This window comes from Mya arenaria, chromosome 14 (genome assembly GCF_026914265.1).
Source record: "Mya arenaria isolate MELC-2E11 chromosome 14, ASM2691426v1".
NCBI classification, from domain to species: Eukaryota; Metazoa; Mollusca; class Bivalvia; order Myida; family Myidae; genus Mya; species Mya arenaria.
This window is the reverse complement of record NC_069135.1, coordinates 28894154-28914798: the sequence shown is the minus strand read 5'-3', so window position 1 is coordinate 28914798 and position 20645 is coordinate 28894154. Positions and strand designations below refer to the sequence as shown.

The 20645-nt window shown below is 36.5% G+C and overlaps 1 pseudogene; it reads right to left on the bottom strand.

Moving 5' to 3' along the window:
- Positions 1-1152: 1152 nt before the first annotated feature.
- Positions 1153-20645, bottom strand: part of LOC128215980 (interference hedgehog-like) — a 33321-nt pseudogene continuing 13828 nt past the window's right edge.

The following is a 20645-nucleotide window of genomic DNA, read 5'->3' as shown; positions in this document are numbered from 1 at the left end:
TATTGACGGTCATATTTTTTTTTTTTACCCCACTGTGTTCATGGTCAATGTCAAGTCTCACGATTGCAGTACAACGATGAACTAACTCTATCCTTTTACAGAGCAAAAACATATTGTTTTTAAGGTCAAGGTTAACAGTCTCATGAAAATTATGTTTGCAGTAGAAAGATTAATTGTTTGCCATTGACAAGAGATGACCCCTTCTATTTTCAATGTCATGAAAACCGTTTTTTTGCGGTAAAAGATGAAATATTTGTCACTAAACAGGGATTATAATATTTATATCCTATTGCTTTTAAGGAAAGGTCCCTTTCTTGCAATAGAAAGAGGAAAGGTTTGACCGTTAAGTGGAAACTCGTACTGTTTTTAAGGCCAAGGTCAACATACTCAAGAAACGCATGTTTGAAGTAGAGAGATGAAATGTTTGTCCTTGACCAGAAATGACCACTTTTGTTTTAAAGATGAAATGTTTGTCTTCAATATCCTTAACCCTATGGACCAATCGCAATTTAGTATTTGATGCACATGATGGTTGATAAAGTCACCTTTTTCCAGTTTATGTACATACTTATTTAATGTCCTTAAATTCATTTACAAATAACTCATTCCAATTTTGAAAACTTCAAATTTCTTCGAGTTATCACATTTTTTTTTTGAAATCATGTGCATCGTTTATTTTTAATCTGTTTATAATTCCGTCAATTCAAATCCTGAATGAATTCAGTTAGGTTTAAATGAGTACCTTTCAGCACCCAACTTCTTGAAACTTCTTAAGTACCTTATTACAGGATTAAACAAATCTCACTGTTTTTGTTGTTCTATAAATGTGTTATATTTACTTCAAGAATTTTTAGAAATTATGTTGGAATTATCAGAATAAACCATTTTTTATTTATCAAAATCCTTTTTCAGTATCTATTTTGGCTGGGAATTAGATTACTGTATTATTGGTCCCAGATTTTGGCTAATTGAAATAAACGACTTAAGCCAGTTACGCTTACAAAGTTTCGAGAAATTGGGGCCAGATGCTTATGGACTGTTCTCAATAGTTTGTATAATATTAAGAGAAATTACATTTGTATGTATCATCTGGGACCAATAAAAATCTTACTTCAAGGTATCATGTCTTGCCGAGTAACACTAATTCTCAACTCATCTCAACTCAGTTTATTGCTTAAAAGTAAAAACATAATATATGCATTAAATAAATATGTTATTCTGTCTCCATAGCCAGTGCCTGCATGTCATTCCGTCTCAATGGCCAGCCTCTGCATGTCTTCTGTCTACATGGCAATACATTGCAAGCCTCTGCATGTCTTCTGTCTCCATGGGCAGTCTCTGCATGTACTTCTGTCTCCATGGCCAGTCTCTGCATGTCCTTCTATCACCATGGCCAGCCTCTGCATGTCTTCTGTCTACATGGCAAGCCTCGGTGTGTCCTTCTGTCTCCATGGTCCACTCTGCATGTCTTCTGTCACCATGGCAAGCCTCAGTGTGTCCTTCTGTCTCCATGACCAGCCTCTGCATGTCCTTCTGTCTCCATGGCCATGCTCTGCATGTCCTTCTGTCTCCATGGCCAGCCTCTGCATGTCCTTCTGTCTCCATGGCCAGCCTCTGCGTGTACTTCCGTCTTCACGGCCAGTCTCTGGGTGTACTTCTGTCTCCACGGCCAGTCTCTGGGTGTACTTCTGTCTCCATGGCCAGTCTCTGTGTGTACTTCCGTCTCCATGGCCTGCCTCTGCACATACCTCTGTCTCCATGGCTAGCCTCTGTGTGTACTTCCATCTCCATGGCCAGCCTCTGCACATACTTCTGTCTCCATGGCCAGCCTGTTTTTCCTTCCCTCCCAACAGCCAGTCTCTGTGTGTCCATCTCCATGGACAGTCTCTGCTAGTTCTTCTGTCTCCAAGGTCAGTCTCTGGTTGTCCTTCCATCTCCAGATCCAGTCTCTGTTTTTACTTCCCTCCCCACATCCAGTCTCTGTGTGTCCATCTTTATGGCCAGTATCTGCTAGTTCTTCCATCTCCATGGCCTGTCTCTGCTCGTTCTTCTGTCTCCAAGGTCAGTCTCTGCATTTCCCTCTATCTCCATGGCAAGTTTCCACTTGTCTTTCAGGCTCATCACCATGTATATAAAGAACTTTGCACAATCTCAATGGAAGTCCATTCTGCCTTCCCCTATAACCTGAAGAAAGAAACTTTAAAATTGGTAACATAGTATAAACAATTAACAATGTTCAGAGCTTAAAGCAGTTGTTTATCATATATATAAAATGAAACTTACGTCAGAAATATTTGATATTGGTGGTAATAATTTCTAAATTTGCAGTTATATAGTACATATATATTTCATTCAGGGGAACCTTTCTCAGCCTTTAAACAATTTTATTTACAAAAAACTTCCACTGCCCCACGTTTAAAATTATGTATTGGATCTTTTCCCAATACTGGATAATAACCTGCACAACAGACTTGTCCTGGACACAGTAAAATAATGAGTAATAAAATATTTCATCAAGGCAATTACTCTGATTAAGTTTCATGCAGATTGGATCAGATTTATTACAAAAATATAGTTTTTTCTCTGACTAGATCTATAGACCTAGTTTTTGAGCTCATATGACCTAGTTTCAAACTAATTTTTAGGATTTTATTTAAGACAAATATTATTATTAAGTTTAATGAAGATTGGAGCTGAGATTGCACTCTGTCAAACTTTAAACATAATGAAACCAATGTAACCAATATTTGGTCAAAGATATATAACTTTTTATCACATGTGACTTTTTTTCCAAGAAATTAACATTCTGATATCATTTAATAAATTGTCGGGAGATAATATTAAAGTAAGCTTTAGTTTAAAATATATCTAAATATATAAAATAACAATGACCTCTCAGACAGGTTGATTCACTGATAGTATTGTATAGTTCTGCAGCCTCAATCGCGCTGGATGGGGCTGTGATCAGGTAGAACTGCTAAGTTTCTGATGTTTTGTTTTCTGCAATGGCTTAAATTACAGGTCATCGGTGCTGAAATGTACAGTTATTTCTTGGATATAATCAAAAATGTCATACATACGATCAAACAGCATTTAGAAATGTATAAATCTAAACATCTAAACCTCAGAAATGTATAAATGGAGCTGTTCAAATGCATATTTGTATACCCAGTAATTTAATAAATCATAACTTTAATTTGATCAAAGGATACAGACATCTAAACCTTAGTGTAATTTAACTTCATACATACAAAGACTACAAGTAATAATTAAAGTAAGAACAAAAGGCGGCACACTATCATATCCCACACCAAATTATAAACTGTATCAACATCCCTTATCAACAATTTGATAAAGCAATAACTTAAAAAAATGCTGAAGCCAGGCTTATGGTTATTCAGTACTGCATTTCTTCTCATTGAGAAACATCTGTACATTTTTAAAAAATAAAAACCAAAATATTTTTTTGCTCTGGACATAACATAAGTATGACAATTAACAAGGGTCAAACACTTAACAAGGGTCAAACACTTAACAAGGGTCAAACACTTAACAAGGGTCAAACACTTAACAAGATACTTCACTCATGGCTCATGTGCTCGCACTTCACCTCATTGAGTTCTTTCTTTATGTGAGGTTTGAAGTAGGTACCTCAAAGACTTTTCAAGTTATGACCCAGAATAAAGATCAAAACGAAATTTAACAAACACCAAAAAAAACTGGAACAAGAATTATGTGGATTTAACTAATAGATAAACAAGAGATGTTTGTGAAACAATAACGCACCCCGCCCTGAGCGCCATGTTAGGCTCTGCCAGCAGTCTTTGCACAATAGCACATGTCCCCTTTACCAAAGGCTTGAAAGTGGTGTACACTGCATCTCTTTTCTGAAAATACACACTAGCAAACCAAATGATTATTCACTTGCATTCAATTAGCCTTTAATTTAACTTTTGAATGTGCCTTTAAACAAAATGTTATGACTCAGTCATCAGAAGATGTAGTTTTAATTATTCCTTTTTTCTCATTTATTTTTCAAATAGATATATACAGTCGAAACTCGTTGGCTCTATATCTCATGGCTCGATATCCTCGTTGGCTTGAACCAAATTAAAAGGACCGATTTTTATTTACTCTTTGTTCATATAAATTTTGATCGGATGGCTCGATATCTTGAGGGTCGATATTTCTCCACGCTCGAAGTGGTTTTCGCAGTCCCAAACAAGAATTTCACACTTTGATTTGGTTGCTTGGGTCGATGTCATTTTCGCGGGTTCAGTTAAGAATCTCACGCCTTGATTTGTTTGATTGGCTTCATTTAGCACAAGGCGCTAATCGATTAAAATTGCTTGACTGAAATTATAATTATTGTTGAATTTAAATGGTTTAACAGTTTGAATAAACATGCCATCACTTTAAGTTCTGTCTCTAATTGTTATCCATCCCTAAATTACTATGCATTTTGATATAACTTTAAGCTATGTTTGTGTTACCCACTGTTTACAATTGCTTGTTTTCGCATAAAAGTATTTTTATTATAAAAAAAAAATAAAATGATATTTTCTAATAATCGAATAAGTCATATTACGAAATTTAGGGTGCGTAACTATGCCCAATAAATACTCTTCCTTCTCTTGCGGAGATAGCGTGGCCAATAACAAACGAGGTAAATAAGACTTTATGTAACAAATGAAAAAAATAGCATTCTGTAAGCAATCCCGCTTGGCTCAATATTCTCGAGGCTCAAAGTACTTTGGCCGGTCCCTAGAATATTGAGCCATCGAGTTTCGACTGTATATATATATCAGTACAGTTTCCCAGAAATTCTCTCCATATACAACATATCTATGTTTTTTGATAGGATATACATATATTCAGAAACAACAAGCAAATTCTTTGAATTGATATCCCCACCTGATTGGGCTAAGTCAAGGAATGGAAATCAATTGTTGATGAAATACATATATGAGTTTGAGTTTGATTGCAACTGTTAAATATTGTACATATATAACATTTAGAATTGACCAAGAAACCTAGTTTATGACTCCATGCTACCCAGTTCCAAACTAATCTAAGCTTTCATCAAGGCAAACATTCTGATCAAGTTTCATGAAGATTGGTCCAGATATATATGCAAAACATACAGCCTCTAGAGTGTCCACAAGGTTTTTTTAAGATTTGACTCAGTGACCTCATTTTTGACCCCACATGACCTACTAGTTTCAAACTATTCCAAGATTTCATCAAGGCACTCTGATTAAGTTTAATGGAAATTAGAGCAGATGTATTGCCTCTAGGTTGTTCCAAAGATTTCTGTAAGATATGACCTCGTGACCTAGTTTTTGACTCATTAACCCACTTTTAAAACGCAGTCAAAATTCAACCTAAGAGAACATTCTGACCATGTTTGAACATAATCAGACCAATCACCACCATAAAATAGTTTCGGACAATATGTTGAAAGATTTGACCTAGTGACCTAATTTCTAATCACACATGACCCAGTTTAAAACATGTCCAAGAGTTCATCAAGGTAAACGGTCTGATCAAGTTTCATGAATATAAGACCATACTTATTGCCTCTAATGTGTTTCAAAGATTTTTCTAAAATTTGACCTAGTGACATAATTTTTTGACCCATGTGACCACTTTTACAAGCAGTCCATAAATCATCAAGGGGTATAACATGACCAAGTTTGAACATAATCAGACCAATCATTTCCATTCCAGACAAAAAATTCTAAGATTTGACCTTGTGACCTAATTTTCAATCACATGTGACCCAGTTTTAAATAAGTCCAAGATTTCATCAAGGAAAACATTCTGATTAAGTTTCTTGAATATTTGACCATGTATAATGCCTCTAGTATGTTCCAAAGATTTTTCTAAGATTTGACCTACTAACCTAGTTTTTGACCCATGTGACCAACTTTTTAAAGTGGTCCATATTTCTTAAAGGGGTACATCATGACCAATTTTGAACATAAATTGACCAATCATTACCATGATATGGTTCTGGACAAGATTTTTCGAAGATTTGACCTAGTGACCTAATTTTCGATCATATGTGACCCAGTTTTATTAACAACCAACAGTTCACCAAGGAAAACATTCTGATAAAGTTTCATGAATATTTGACCATGTATAATGCCTCTAGTATGTTCCAAAGATTTTTCTAAGATTTGACCTATTCACCTAGTTTTTGACCCCATGTAACCCACTTTTAAAATAGGTCGAGATATGATCAAGGGGAACATTCTGACCCAGTTTGAACATTTTCTGATCAATGCCTACAAAGATATGGTACCGGACGGACGGACAGACGGAAGGATGGAAGGACGTACGGACGGAATGACAGATGGACAACGCAAAAACAATATCCCCCCTCCCGAAATCTTTGATTCGGCTGGGGATAATAAATACTTCGTTCAAACTGGAAACAAAATTGAAATATTTACACAGTACTATTTTAAGGTTTATCCAACAATTTCATACATAATTGTTTTGTTATTTTGGCATTCTCAAAAATTATCACAGCTTACCTGATTACTGCTCAGGTTGGTATTCGTTGCTTGATCTTTAGTTGACTGCTCTTGACTCTCCGTCTCCGTTTCCGATGATGACTGCTATGTACACCACCCGTATCATCATAAGAACTGTCCCCAGTGTCACATGACCGGTCACATGACCTCTGGTCACATGATCTATTATGGTCACATGACCTTGCACTCGATAAAGAGCGTCCATCATGCGCTTCACCACTATTATTCCTCATTGGCACATTATGACACAAAGTCGATAAATAGCCCGTACAGGGCACTGTTGACTACTGCTTTGGTGGTTTATTTTCTGCAGAGAATTCTGTAGGCTTTTTTATTGGTTAATATTATTGCAGTTATTATCACTAGTCCTATGGTGAGAGGGTATAGTTCCATTAGGATGAAAGGTGACAGGCTGAAAAACAAAGCAAGACAAAAATTATGAAAAAGAAGCAATAATTATTTTGTTATCTGTCCAGTAACACTTGGTCATACAATAGCTATCTGTTACTGGCAGTCCATCTTTGTAATTTGCGAAAAGTTACTACTATTGAAAACTGTTTTCACTATTTAAAATTACACATAAAAGTGTCTTAACTACAAGAGATAAACACAAAACATTTGAACATTCATTGACAATCTGAAACATCAAGAACTGTGTTTGATTGATAGCAGGTATCATCCATTTCCATAGTGACACCAGAGTATTCCTTTAAACTTATTAGTCGGCTACAAGAGGCTTAAATATTAACACATCCAATAATTCTTAACAAAAATGAGCATAGTTAAGCATAAACTTAAGCTAAGTGCATGCACGATAATGAGATGATCCCTCGGAAGAGTGCAGCGTGTCCATCTCCGACATAGGATTCACATTGATGTTCATTTTATGGTAATTTCCCGGAGCATGGCCGTTCACTACTGTCCCGTTTATTCTGTTCATTCCCGATATTTCCGCCGTGCACCACTTTTATCCGTAAACTATCTGAGTAAATCCGCTGAGCAGCATCAGTGTACTTAGCTCTAGGGTCATTTTGTATGGCATCTAAAATAAAGGAAGTTTTTCATTAAACTTAAACTTGGACTCATTTCAGACTGATTAATCTAAAACTGTTGAGGTATTTCTCTCCACAAAATTAAATATAGATGACTATATAATGGAAATGGCCACACTGATGGAAAATAGTAAGGCACATATACACTGTATGATGACCATGTGTACCAAGTTTCAGAACAATCAATCAAAAAACTGTTTGCAGCCAACAGACAATATCTATGAGAGCTCTGCAAACCAATGCCAACGCTGGTTAGAGTAATATTAAAGTTAAACATTAGGGGCAGAATGAACAATTATTAAATAAAGAGTTAAGAGCCTTGCTACACATGCGCCATTTTTTGCTGGGCAACATATATACAAATTTGCTTTGAGGCATAAAGTATTTCATCCAATGAAAACAATTCTCTAGCTCCAACTTACCCATCATCCTTCGCTGCTGTTTTCGCTGCTGTCGCTGTTTCCATCAACACATGAACATGAACACAATCACCAGCAACATCATCACGCCAAGATCAATTCCGAGTATCATGTACAACATCTCGCTGCTTGGCTGACATGTCTGACGACTTTCATTCTCGTTGGATTCTCCATCATCATTGTCCTCGTCGTCAGGCGGGTATTTGATCGTGGTGATATGACGATGATATCAGGGTTCACAGAGCTCTCGCCTGAAATTAAATGAATGGGTTTGTCACTAAATGGTGTCTATGAGAAACTGTCAACACATTCTTACAGGCAAAAATTAAGATGGTCAAATAATGTGTCTGTTAACAAATGAGGTTTTATGGAAGTCTTAAAATGCTTTTGTTTTACTGGTATATCAAATATTATGAAAAGAATTCATTCTAATGGGGTAGATTACAAAAAGCAAATATCTCAAAAAAAGTGCTTAACTTATTTCTACCATTTCCTGCTTAACAGCGTTGACAATATTTTGCAAAATTTGAATGAAGAAAAGTGATTGTTTTACTAACCTTTTGTTTTCATAACTGCCTGATTACTAAAGGATCTATTCCCTGCCGCATTGAAAGACTGCATCTTAATGAGGTATTCGGTTCCCGGCAGTACATCCTGGAGTAAATGGGCCCACACGCTGGGCTCAAGTAGAGTCACGTTTTGGAAGGGCTCGCTACTGTGGTACGGCTTGTAGTAGATGTAGAAACCCTCAATGGGTGATGAGGCAAGGGCATCTTCTGATACGTGGTACATGATACATGTACATGATTGTATTTGAGCTGCCATTCAATGTGGGTATCTGGGGCATTTATCATATTATATCAAGATCTTTTTACATCATGTTTGAATTCAGCATTTGAACCCAGTATCATCAAGGAGGTTGCGAATTTTTTACCAAGTTGAATGAATTTAATCACAGCATACTTTTTAAAAGTTCACCATTTTGACAAAAGAATCCTGCTGTAATTTCAAGTAAGGCTACTGTTGTATTAAATATAGGCCGATTGGTCCGAACTTTGTTAAAGTTAACAATGATGTTGACTACATTGTTAACATCCAAATCTGTACTGCTCTGAAACTTAAATGGCTACACCCTTGGTCTGCAGAATTTCTTACAAGATGTAAGACATCTATTACAGCTGTACCTGTTGTTTTTAAAAATATCAGCACATCATAAAATATTTCAAGTTTTATTAAAGAACAAATTTAGAACAACCGTCCCATTATCATACAAATATTTTTACCTGCCACATAACATTCCGGCCATATTTGCCCTTAAAGTCGAGGGGTGTCAGTTCAACAATAGTGGGCTTGTTGGTGGGTGGTTTGGACTGCAGTGGTTGGCCCATCTTCATCTCAAATCGCTCCGAGTTACCTGAGTGGGCGTTATCATTATTAGAATACACTGCTGCGACGCAGAATTTGTACGTCCCACGTGATTTCAGTCCCGACACTTCAAATTGCCTAACATGAGAATTGATTTCAATGTCTGGAGTCTTCCATCGATTGTCATTGTCTTTCAACTTCGAATCCTCTGACTTGGATAAAAGCCACTTATACTGAACACAAAAGAAGGCGATTTCCGGTCCATTGTTTTCTGGCACAGTCCAATACAGCATCACAGACTGGTCAGATAGTTAGTTACTTGACCTCGGGAATGCTTGGTGGAACTAGCTAAACTAAAATTGAAACAAAAAAGTCTTGAGTTAAACTGAAAACTTACATGAAAAGCGTTTTCCTAAATATTTTATATTCTTTTAATTTCTGACACTCCCGTTTTGCCATGTTAAAAAATTATATATAAATATAAAAGTTTTCGAATGTATCCCTTAAAAAGATTAGTAGTTTTGTATCTTACCGGTATTTGATATTATATGATGTTGTAATGGTAATTATTTATGAATTTTGTACTTTTTCATTTTTAGTTCAATGAAATATGATATAATAGTATTAAGAAATGAAACTTGTTGCATTAGGGAGCTAAACTGTGCAAGTCTTTATATATTTGCAGTAACCTTTTAAATTAAATGTAAATGTGACATCTGTCTTCCAACTTTATCCAAGAACAGTAACTCCTATCTCACCTGGTGGTTCAAGATTGCGAGTGTTCTCTCCCTTGTGCCATTTAGTTTTCTTCTGTCTGTGTTTGCGTTTTTTGTGTCGTCTGTTTTTTGGCTTTGACTTTTGGCCCGCAGAAGTCTGGTTAGCCTCAATCAAGTTGTCCAGGGTCTTAGTGACGTTTTGGTAAGAATCAAATACTGAGGCTGAAAAAAAAAATGGACATCTTTACTCAACATATCTTCATTATTCTAAACTCTCTCGATTAAGTGGATTTGTACATTATGATATTAGTTAAAGATGAATTTGTTAATAATATGCATGTTATTTTTCAATTTAAATAAAAATAGGCTACAACTACAAATGTTGACGTATGCATGGTAAGAAAGTAATCATTTTCCCAATAGTTGTGTTAGTACGAGATTAATATATTGTTGTTATTGGGTTTTTTAATCTTACTGTAAGTTATAAATATATAAAGTAGAAGAATTTCATATTGACCAATTACAAACAAAGATGTAAATGCCAAACAAGCGAAAGCAATAAAAGAAAATGATAGTTATGCCATATGAGAATGAAAATGACTAGAAAAGTCAATACATTAAAAATAGAGCTGCAAGGCAGATGCATTTGAATAAAATCCTTGCAAAGGGATGCATTAAAAAATATTCAGATTTACCTTATCTGACCCACATTTTGAGGGGTGAGTATTATGGTTATGTATTATGGTTATTTTTAAACCTTTTGTTATGATCACCATCCGGGCTAAAAGACTTTTGAGTCACAGGTATTGTTGTGCAAGGACTAACAAACTATTTATTATCGGGGCCTTGAAGAGCATGTAATACAATTAATAAGAAGGATACAAGAGATTTAATCTAGCAAGGTTTTAAAGGGATTCAAGAACTTGAGTAAATACCAGAGATGTGTACGAAATAAAGAAAATTTTACCATTTGTCCCGCATTACTGCTGTATATTTCAGCAAAGGTTCAATTATGTTTACATTTGTTTGATGAGTAATATGTGAAAGCAAATGGTTTCTAACTTGTGTGTGCAAATTAAAATGTCATATATATATATATATATATATATATACAGTCATTGGCTTGAACTCAATTGGCTTGATTTCCTTGGTGGCTCGAACTAGTTGTAAGGACCAATTTTGTTCTACTCTTTGTGAGGATTCCCGCTTGGCTTGGTATTCACAAAGCTTGAAGTGTCTTTGCCGGTCCCTGGGATATCGAGCCAACAGGTTTTGACTGTACATATATATATATACATCTTCCCAAAGAGTGTGCAATCAAATGTCATAAGAACTCCTACTTAATTGAATACAAAGTGAGTATCAGCATTATAATTAATATTTTACCTCATAAATCTGAATAAGCTAGCTTAATATTTGCCGCAAAACAATTTGTTTGAAAATATATCTCATAACAGTTTGCTAGTTCAAGATAAAATGGCAATATTCTCAGCAAAACACTGGTAGAGGCCCTTGTGACGTGCCTCTGCATGGGCAATATACAACCGGTTTCCTGCAAGTGTAGTAGGTGTTTAATATAGTTGCATAAAACTGTTCCATCAAAAACAACTTCTCATTCTCAAGTTTACACAAAATATCTGCAATTGCATTATTTGGAATACAATAAAATGGAAACTTCACTAACAATGAGTTTGACAATACAAACCTAAGATTAAATAAACTCTTTAATATCACCAGGCCCCATTTTCTTGAACTTTTGCTTAAGTAGCAGTCTTAGGTAGCTTTATTTCTATTAGCCAATATACATACCTAAATTTAATTTTGGTAAATGAAAAATTGTTTATTGTGGTCATCCTAAAGATAATTCATATTTATAGTCTAACAACTCTTTATAAATGTCAATATAATAGAAATTAAAACTAAAGCAGTAGCTTAATCCTGTTATAAGGGCTCAAGAAATACCAGAAATTGCCCTCAGGTGGTCGGCTGAAAACTTATTTCTTTTTTTTCAAAAGTAAGACATATCAGTTTTTAACAGTACTTCTATTGTAACACAATGGGTCTACTTACGTCCAGCGAAATCTCGAAGAAATTTGCCATTGTGGTACCAAGTTACAACGGGCTCAGGTCTACCAGACACCGCACACACGAGCTTTATAAGACGGCCAAGGCTAACGTTGACCTCGCACTCCTTTACTACGATACTTGGAGGCTCTGTCAGAAAAGTATCAAATTCATACAAACAATTGAGAGTAGTTATTATTGCACACCCAATTATTTGACAATTATTTGACACACACCCAAACTAAATAATGGATTTTTCACTCCTTTACAGCAATCCTTGGAGGGTTTGGCAACAGCTGGTACATGTTATACAGACAAATAAACTAAGAATATGAACCATATAAAGACTTTAAAAAAATATTCATTACAGGGATGCGACGTGGGTCATGCAGCAAGCAAATACAAGAGTACCACAACCATGTGCCAAGGCTTGTCTGCTTTTCTCCATTGATCAGATTTCTTAAACTTGCCACACATGTTATTGTGAATAGGTGTACCAAGTTTCATATTCATATCTTTAAATAATGTTTTTTAAGATATGGCCAACATTAATTTAGTTATTGGCACAATAACAACAGCTGCAATCAAACTAAGGACAACAAGGCTGAGACAGCACATTGATATTTTTCTTTGAAAAACCAACAATCTACCCAGTAATAATAATAACAGTGCATATTAATAATGGTGTTTGAAAAACAGACCTGCCAATAACACTTTAGAAGAACATACCTGAGACCTTGAGCATAAGGACCTTGAGACCGTCAGGCTGCAGAGCGTTGAGGCCATTGTTAGCTTTACACATATACGTCCCCTCATCCTCGACAGTCACGTTGTCCAAGTACAAATTACCTTTAACATAACAGTACATGTTTCACACCAACAACAAGAGACTCATCTGTTCTTTATACAGTCGAACAAGGGGCTTTAAATCATTAAAGACAAGAGTTATGGGCCTTGCTATAGATCTGTGCATTGTCTCTTGCAAAATGTGTTCCAAGTACTGATTCAAAAATCTTTAACAAGTTATGTTGAAAGTTAGTTTCTTACTAGGACCTGCACTTTTTTCTTCCAAAAGCTTCAAGCATTAATTATTTAGAATTAATGTCTTTAATTGGATGTCCCTCAAAGTAAATCTAACCAAATATCATAGTTTAGACCTTCTCAGGGACAAACCTCCTGCAGCCTATATAATCATAGGGACCCAGTCAGTTGTCATGTTTAGTTGTGATGTTATTATCACTAAGTACTAAACAAGTGTGTCAGGAAAAAGTAGCCCTAATTTTTCCCAGAAAACAAATCTGAACATACACTGCATTACAGACAAGTTATTGCTCCTTGTAAACTTCATATATAGAGTTTATATAGACTTACTAGTTTAATTTTTTACCATATATTTGTCGGTATCGCCCGGGTAACAGAATGCCGCCATATTTCTCCCAGGTGATGACAGGTTGTGGATTTTTGATGGCGGAACATTCTAGAATGACATTTGTCTCTGACCGTTGCTTGGAACTCCATACGTGCATTATAACTGCTGGTTCTTGGTTCGGAACTGCAAAAGAGAACAATTTATAGCTGTAAACATTGTAAACTTTTATCACATTATTATTTTGAGCTTCGAAAATGTTTCTTCCTTATCCTGATTTAGAACCAGAAACATCAAAAGACAACTTGTATGATCATGACATGGCAACAATATTATTAAATATGTACAAGGATTCATTCTAGATTTCAGATGGCGGGAGTGGCATTGTGGCATAGGGCTATACCTCTCATGCAAGAGGTTGTGGGCCTGTGCTCAACCAGATTAACATATTCCCTTGGTCTCTCAAAAAACGACAACAATACTGGTTTCCACCAAATTAACAGACCAGGGGGTTAATCGTATTCACTAAATTTAGCTACAATAAACTAGCCTATATATGTGCATCCCCTTTTCTTATTCAAGCATGTTGCAGAAACATTTGTTTACCTATACATATAATGGTTACAGCTAGTATATAAATATCACTCTGCCGGTGAATACACTATGACAGTCACGAAACTCATTACGCCATCGTAATGATGTGTTGCCCACTAATATACCTTTGTTCAAAGCCATCATGTTAACTCATTTTTAAAGCTTTAGGTGCACCTTTTATGGCGTAAGATTTATGTAAGCACTATCTTACAGCAAAATTACAGGTTTTTATGAACATGCTTAGTTTTAAATTCAATATTTTTAACCCCAATGACAAGCTTACACGCAATAGTGTTGTTAAATGAAATCCAAACTCTGAAATCTAGTCGGCAGTGATAAATTTTTTTGGTTGTGATTTTTTTTACGAGTAGACATACAGGACCTTGTATTTTTAGGTTCATTTAGCAAACACATTAAAACTTTGGACAGGGGGTTTCAATTTATTATGAAGTTGAAAATAAGCTCGGTTTTTTACCCCATCTCTGACAAGAATGCATTAATAAACATTTATATGTTTTAAAAAGTTTAAAATGGTTGTTACTGTCTATTGTATACAGTATAATTATTACAGCAAATGGTTTTAATATATGACAAGATCAATTTCCTGGGCTTGACTATGAGATGTTGGGGGTTGGGGTTGGGGGGTGGTTACTTTAAAATATTATGCAAAGGAGAAAAAAAGTATTCAACAGGTCTTCAATATCCCCCTCCAAAAAAAATACAGGGAAGAAAACAAAGTATTGACTGACCTTATTTGCTAAAACTAATTTTTTACAGTAACCCTCATATTTGTCAAAGAGGGCACTTATAATATCATCGAGTTTAAGTCAAGATTTTCAATGATTTGTCATGTGACGTAGTACTAAGCACCCTTGACAGGCAAAATGGAATCAAGCCTACAGAAAACCACATTATCGCATCCCTGTTTCCAATTAAGAGGTCGGAAAAATGCATAATCTTTTATGTTCATCAGTATTCCACGAAAATGTGCAGTTTCTTCATCTATCATTTCAGGCCTAATATCCTTACTTATCATTCCTCCAAAGATTTAATTGGATATTAATGTTACCCTTGTTGTTTGATGTATATTTTTGGTGGAGAAAAACAAACATTAAGAAAAGTAATTTTCATTATAGGCAATGACAGCGCAACATTTTGGGAAAGCCATCTAAATGTTTGTGAGCGTATTGTTAAAACCTTGTGTATTAGTACACATCATTTAGGGATAAATAGGCCTGTTTTACTTAATGTATTTGAAGATTGGAAAATATTCCATAAACTCGACCATTAACAATAAAACACATCATAGTAGCATAAATTAGTTAAACACCCCAAAATCGGCACATTACAACAGATATTGTCTTTACAACCAGACAATTTAATCTAGCATGCGTGCAGAGGGCAAGTTCCTGCAGGAAATATCACAATGTTGGTGGTCTAAAGGTAAGTAAAGATAATTTCATAATTGATATATATCGGGGTGCCACCTGTCAAGTTATAGCTCCTGTCAATAATCTTGACATTAGAAACAGCAAGCTCCGAACATTATAGCCAGTCTAAATGTCAATGCTTCTGTTTTTCTATGTGGAATACATTTTGAGCTAAGTAACGTTTACTGAAATGTGTATCAATTTCTTGGCCAATCTTTAGATCAACATCAAATCCTTAAAAACACAAGATTTTTGAAAGACTTGACCTAGTGACCTAATTTCTTATCACATGTGACCCAGTTTAAAATATGTCAGAGTTCATCAAGGAAAACATTCTGATCAAGTTTAATGAATATAAGACCATACATATTGCCTCTAATGTGTTTCAAAGATTTTTTAAGATTTGACCTAGTGACAGTATTTTTGACCCCATGTGACCCACTTTTAAGGGGTACATCATGACTAATTTTGAACATAACTTGACCAATTATTACCATGGTATGATTCTGGACAATATTTTTCAAAGATTTGACCTAGTGACCTAATTTTTGATCATATGTCACCCAGTTTTATTTACGACCAAGAGTTCAACAAGGAAATCATTCTGATAAAGTTTCATAAATATTTGACTATGTATAATGCCTCTAGTATGTTCAAAAGATTTTTCTAAGATTTGACCTAGTGACCTAGTTTTAGACCCCATGTGACCGACTTTAAAAATAGGTCAAGATATGATCAAGGGGAACATTCTGACAAAGTTTGAGCATTTTCTGATCAATGCCTACCAAGATATGGTACCGGATGGACTGACGGACGGACGGAATGACAGATGGACTACGCCAAAACTGTATCCCCCTCTCGAAATCTTTGATTCGGCGGGGTATAATAATGCTCTTACACACACACACATGCACACGCACATACACTTGCTCCCAAAAGCGCACACACGCCAGCACACATGCACATTGCATACACACCCAATCATATGATGTTACAAGATCCATGTCCCCTGTATTAGCTTATATATTCTACTTAAAATTTTTAAGCTAAGATTTCTATGTATGGTAAATTGTGTCTTTTATTATTAAGTTATATTGTATGTTTAACTACTTATCATTTTTTGTTGTGGGTTTCAAGTTTGTCGTTGTTCAACGCAATTTATTCTATTTTAATCCTTAATTTCAAATACGTCAAGTATGCATCAATAGGTTGTGTTCTATTATTATACTTGGTTGAATGTTAATAAAATTACATTAGAATAATATTCTTGGCACAGTCATTCCTAATGGTATGAATTTAAAAATATTATTTTAATTCTGCAGAATTAAAAAAATCACAAAATTAATCTGGTTTATAACTGTTTTTAACCTATTTAATGTTGCATAGTTTATACTGGTTTATCGATGTTTGTTTATGCATTTATATTGCATTTTACCAGTATAATTGTATCTCTATAGATCCTATAAGACATTATTTTGCGCAAAAATGTATGCTATATTTTGACGTTATCAACGTTGACGTCATTTGATGTTGACGTCATTTCCTGTTCATTATATGCATACAACCTGATGAAGGCCGAATAGCCGAAACGTTGTTTCATAAATAAATAATTTGTGTTGAAGTTGGACTTCTTTAATTATCACCATATTAGAATAATAAGAAAGTTACATATTATGTTGTTGTATTTGTTTTTTGTCACTATTCCCAATAAAGCTCCACGTTTACCTATATTTATATTAATTGTTGTTGAAGGTATGAAAATGTTTAATTTATTCATTAATTGTTGTGTCGTGTTACACTCCCAGAATAATATATCAATAGATTCAATACCAGTGAATTACAGAATGTACATAAGCTACAATCGACAAGTTTTAATTTAAAAAGCAGTTGGTATTGACTTCTTAAAAGAAATTTGTAGTAAAACTACAAACATTTTAATAATTCTTAATGTTATAGATAATAAATAAATACACTAGGTTTGACCCAAGGCTTTAAAGCTGCACTCTCACAGATTGAACGTTCTGACAACTTTTTTTATTTTTTGTCTTGGAACAAGCCATGTTTTTCGAATTTCCATGGAAACAAGTTAAATAAGAAAGCTGACATAAAATTAGATCGCAGATATTTGTATTTAATTTCTGAAAAATAATGTTTTATGCATTTTTCTTAAACCGTTAGTAACAGTTTAGGCCATAAGACATTTATTTTTGGACGGAAATATGAAAATCTTTGATCTAATTTTTTTGTCAGGAATCGTATATTATTGGTTAAAAGATATTTACACAAAAATTTGCTCTTTCCAAGACAAAAAAATAAAAAGTTGAAAAAAATGGTAAATCTGTGAGAGTGCAGCTTTAAAGATGGCATACCTGCACATCAACAGACAGTTCTGCAGTGTTCCTGTGTGAAATTTGCTAGACCTGCTCTCACATCATTTTGTTTCCCAGCCTCCCTCTCCAGACTGGTGAAGACGGATGATAAAAACTTCATCAACGTAGTTGTTCAGCCCTCTCCTGCCACATCCATCGTACATCCTTCATCTCTAACAATTTGAGCTCCTTCAGCACATTCTGAAAAAAACAAAAATAATTTTGGGGTGCTAAATATGGGAAATAAAAGATCTCAAATAGCACTTACTTAGTTTTTCATCAGCAGAAATATGTTTGCCTGTCTGCTTCCTCGAACTGGAGTTTAAAATATGTCTTTATGTATACATACATTCTGGTCAATGTTATAAATGACACATGAGCAATTAAATTGTCTGTTTTTTTCAAAGAAAAATAGGAAAGGTTATTTGTAACTGTCAGTTTTATAGGCTTCGGCAGTGTCGTCTTTGTGCATAAACTTTTCCATGGTAATAACAAGAAAAATGGTGAAGGTATTCAAATGAAACTCGGTGGATATGTTCAGCAAGGCCCATTACTTTGGCTTTAATGCTTGTTGAGTTGTGCCCCTTTGTGGAATGTATATCAACAGGTGAATGATGGTGTTTGGTCCGTAGCGCTCTTGTTTTATGGACATTACAGCAGGTATAACTTAACAGACCTACTTATAATTACCACCTGGGAGGGAAACATTAGCAGCCCATTGCATAAAAAATGGATGAGTTGTCCACAGGTTATCTATAGGCTTGTTTGCACATCTATATGATTTCATTGGTTAATATTGATTTTTGGATAAATATTGACCAATCAACAAATATTTTGGCCAACTTGTACCAAACCAAAGACTTAGCCAGTTTTATACAATTCACTGCAGTTCTTTTATTGAAAGACACCAAACACAACATACTTGTAAAACCATTTTCATCGTTCATGTTTACATGTATGTGCATGGAAAAAATACTATGCAAGTTATACAGGGAGCTTGAGTGTTCATTAATCTGTTTAAGTACCAGGGAGTTCTGACTTAATTTTCACTTAAGTTTCACTAACAGTGCATAATGAAAGTCACCCCAACAGTCACCAATGACAATATTATAATAATGTTTCTTGTCTTGTAGCATTGTGTCTCTTGATTGGTGCTTGCTTGGCCTTAATTCTCATTTTTTAAACAGGATCTTGGTTAAATTTGAGGATTCTGGGCTGGTCCTTGTAATTTCCATTGTTTTATGAACAAATGGCTCCATGTACCTGTGACAGTGTCCTGACCTCCTCTTGTGACTGGGTCCAAGCATCTGTGTCCTGACCTCCTCCTCTTGTGATTGGGTCCCAGCATCTGTGTCCCGACCTCCTCCTCTTGTGACTGGGTCCCAGCATCTGTGTCCCGACCTCCTCCTCTTGTGACTGGGTCCCAGCACCTGTGTCCCGACCTCCTCCTCTTGTGACTGGGTCCCAGCACCTGTGTCCCGACCTCCTCCTCTTGTGACTGGGTCCCAGCATCTGTGTCCCGACCTCCTCCTCTTGTGACTGGGTCCCACCATCTGTGTCCCGACCTCATCCTCTTGTGACTGGGTCCCAGCATCTGTGTCCCGACCTCCTCCTCTTGTGACTGGGTCCCAGCACCTGTGTCCCGACCTCCTCCTCTTGTGACTGGGTCCCAGCATCTGTGTCCTGACCTCCTTCTCTTGTGACTGGGTCCCAGCATCTGTGTCCCGACCTCCTCTTGTGACTGGGGCCCAGCATCTGTGTCCCGACCTCCTCCTCTTGTGACTGGGTCCCAGCATCTGTGTCCCGACCTCCTCCTCTTGTGACTGGGTCCCAGCACCTGTGTCCCGACCTCCTCCTCTTGTGACTGGGTCCCAGCATCTGTGTCCCGACCTCCTCCTCTTGTGACTGGGTCCCAGCATCTGTGTCCCGACCTCCTCCTCTTGTGACTGGGTCCCAGCATCTGTGTCCCGACCTCCTCCTCTTGTGACTGGGTCCCAGCACCTGTGTCCCGACCTCCTCCTCTTGTGACTGGGTCCCAGCACCAGTGTCCCGACCTCCTTCTCTTGTGACTGGGTCCCAGCATCTGTGTCCCGACCTCCTCTTGTGACTGGGTCCCAGCATCTGTGTCCCGACCTCCTCCTCTTGTGACTGGGTCCCAGCATCTGTGTCCCGACCTCCTCCTCTTGTGACTGGGTCCCAGCATCTGTGTCCCGACCTCCTCCTCTTGTGACTGGGTCCCAGCATCTGTGTCCCGACCTCCACCTCTTGTGACTGGGTCCGAGCATCTGTGTCCCGACCTCCTCCTCTTGTGACTGGGTCCAAGCATCTGTGTCCCGACCTCCTCCTCCTCTTGTGACTGGGTCCCAGCATCTGTGTCCCGACCTCCTCTTGTGACTAGGTCCCAGCATCTGTGTCCCGACCTCCTCCTCTTGTGACTGGGTCCCAGCATCTGTGTCCCGACCTCCTTCTCTTGTGACTCTGTCCCAACATCTGTGTCCCAAGCCATTGCCCTCAACCAAGACTGTGAAGCCCTTAAGGTAGATGACTTTGTCAGTAATACATACAGAAATAGGTTACTAGGCAACCACCACATGTTTATCAACCAAGTTAACCAATAGGAAGCATAACCTTAATCTTCATTGCACCATTAAAAAATTCAAATACGACTTATATCAATTACATGTGTGTGTGTGTGTATAAGAAAACAGGCCTTCAAGGAGCCACTAAC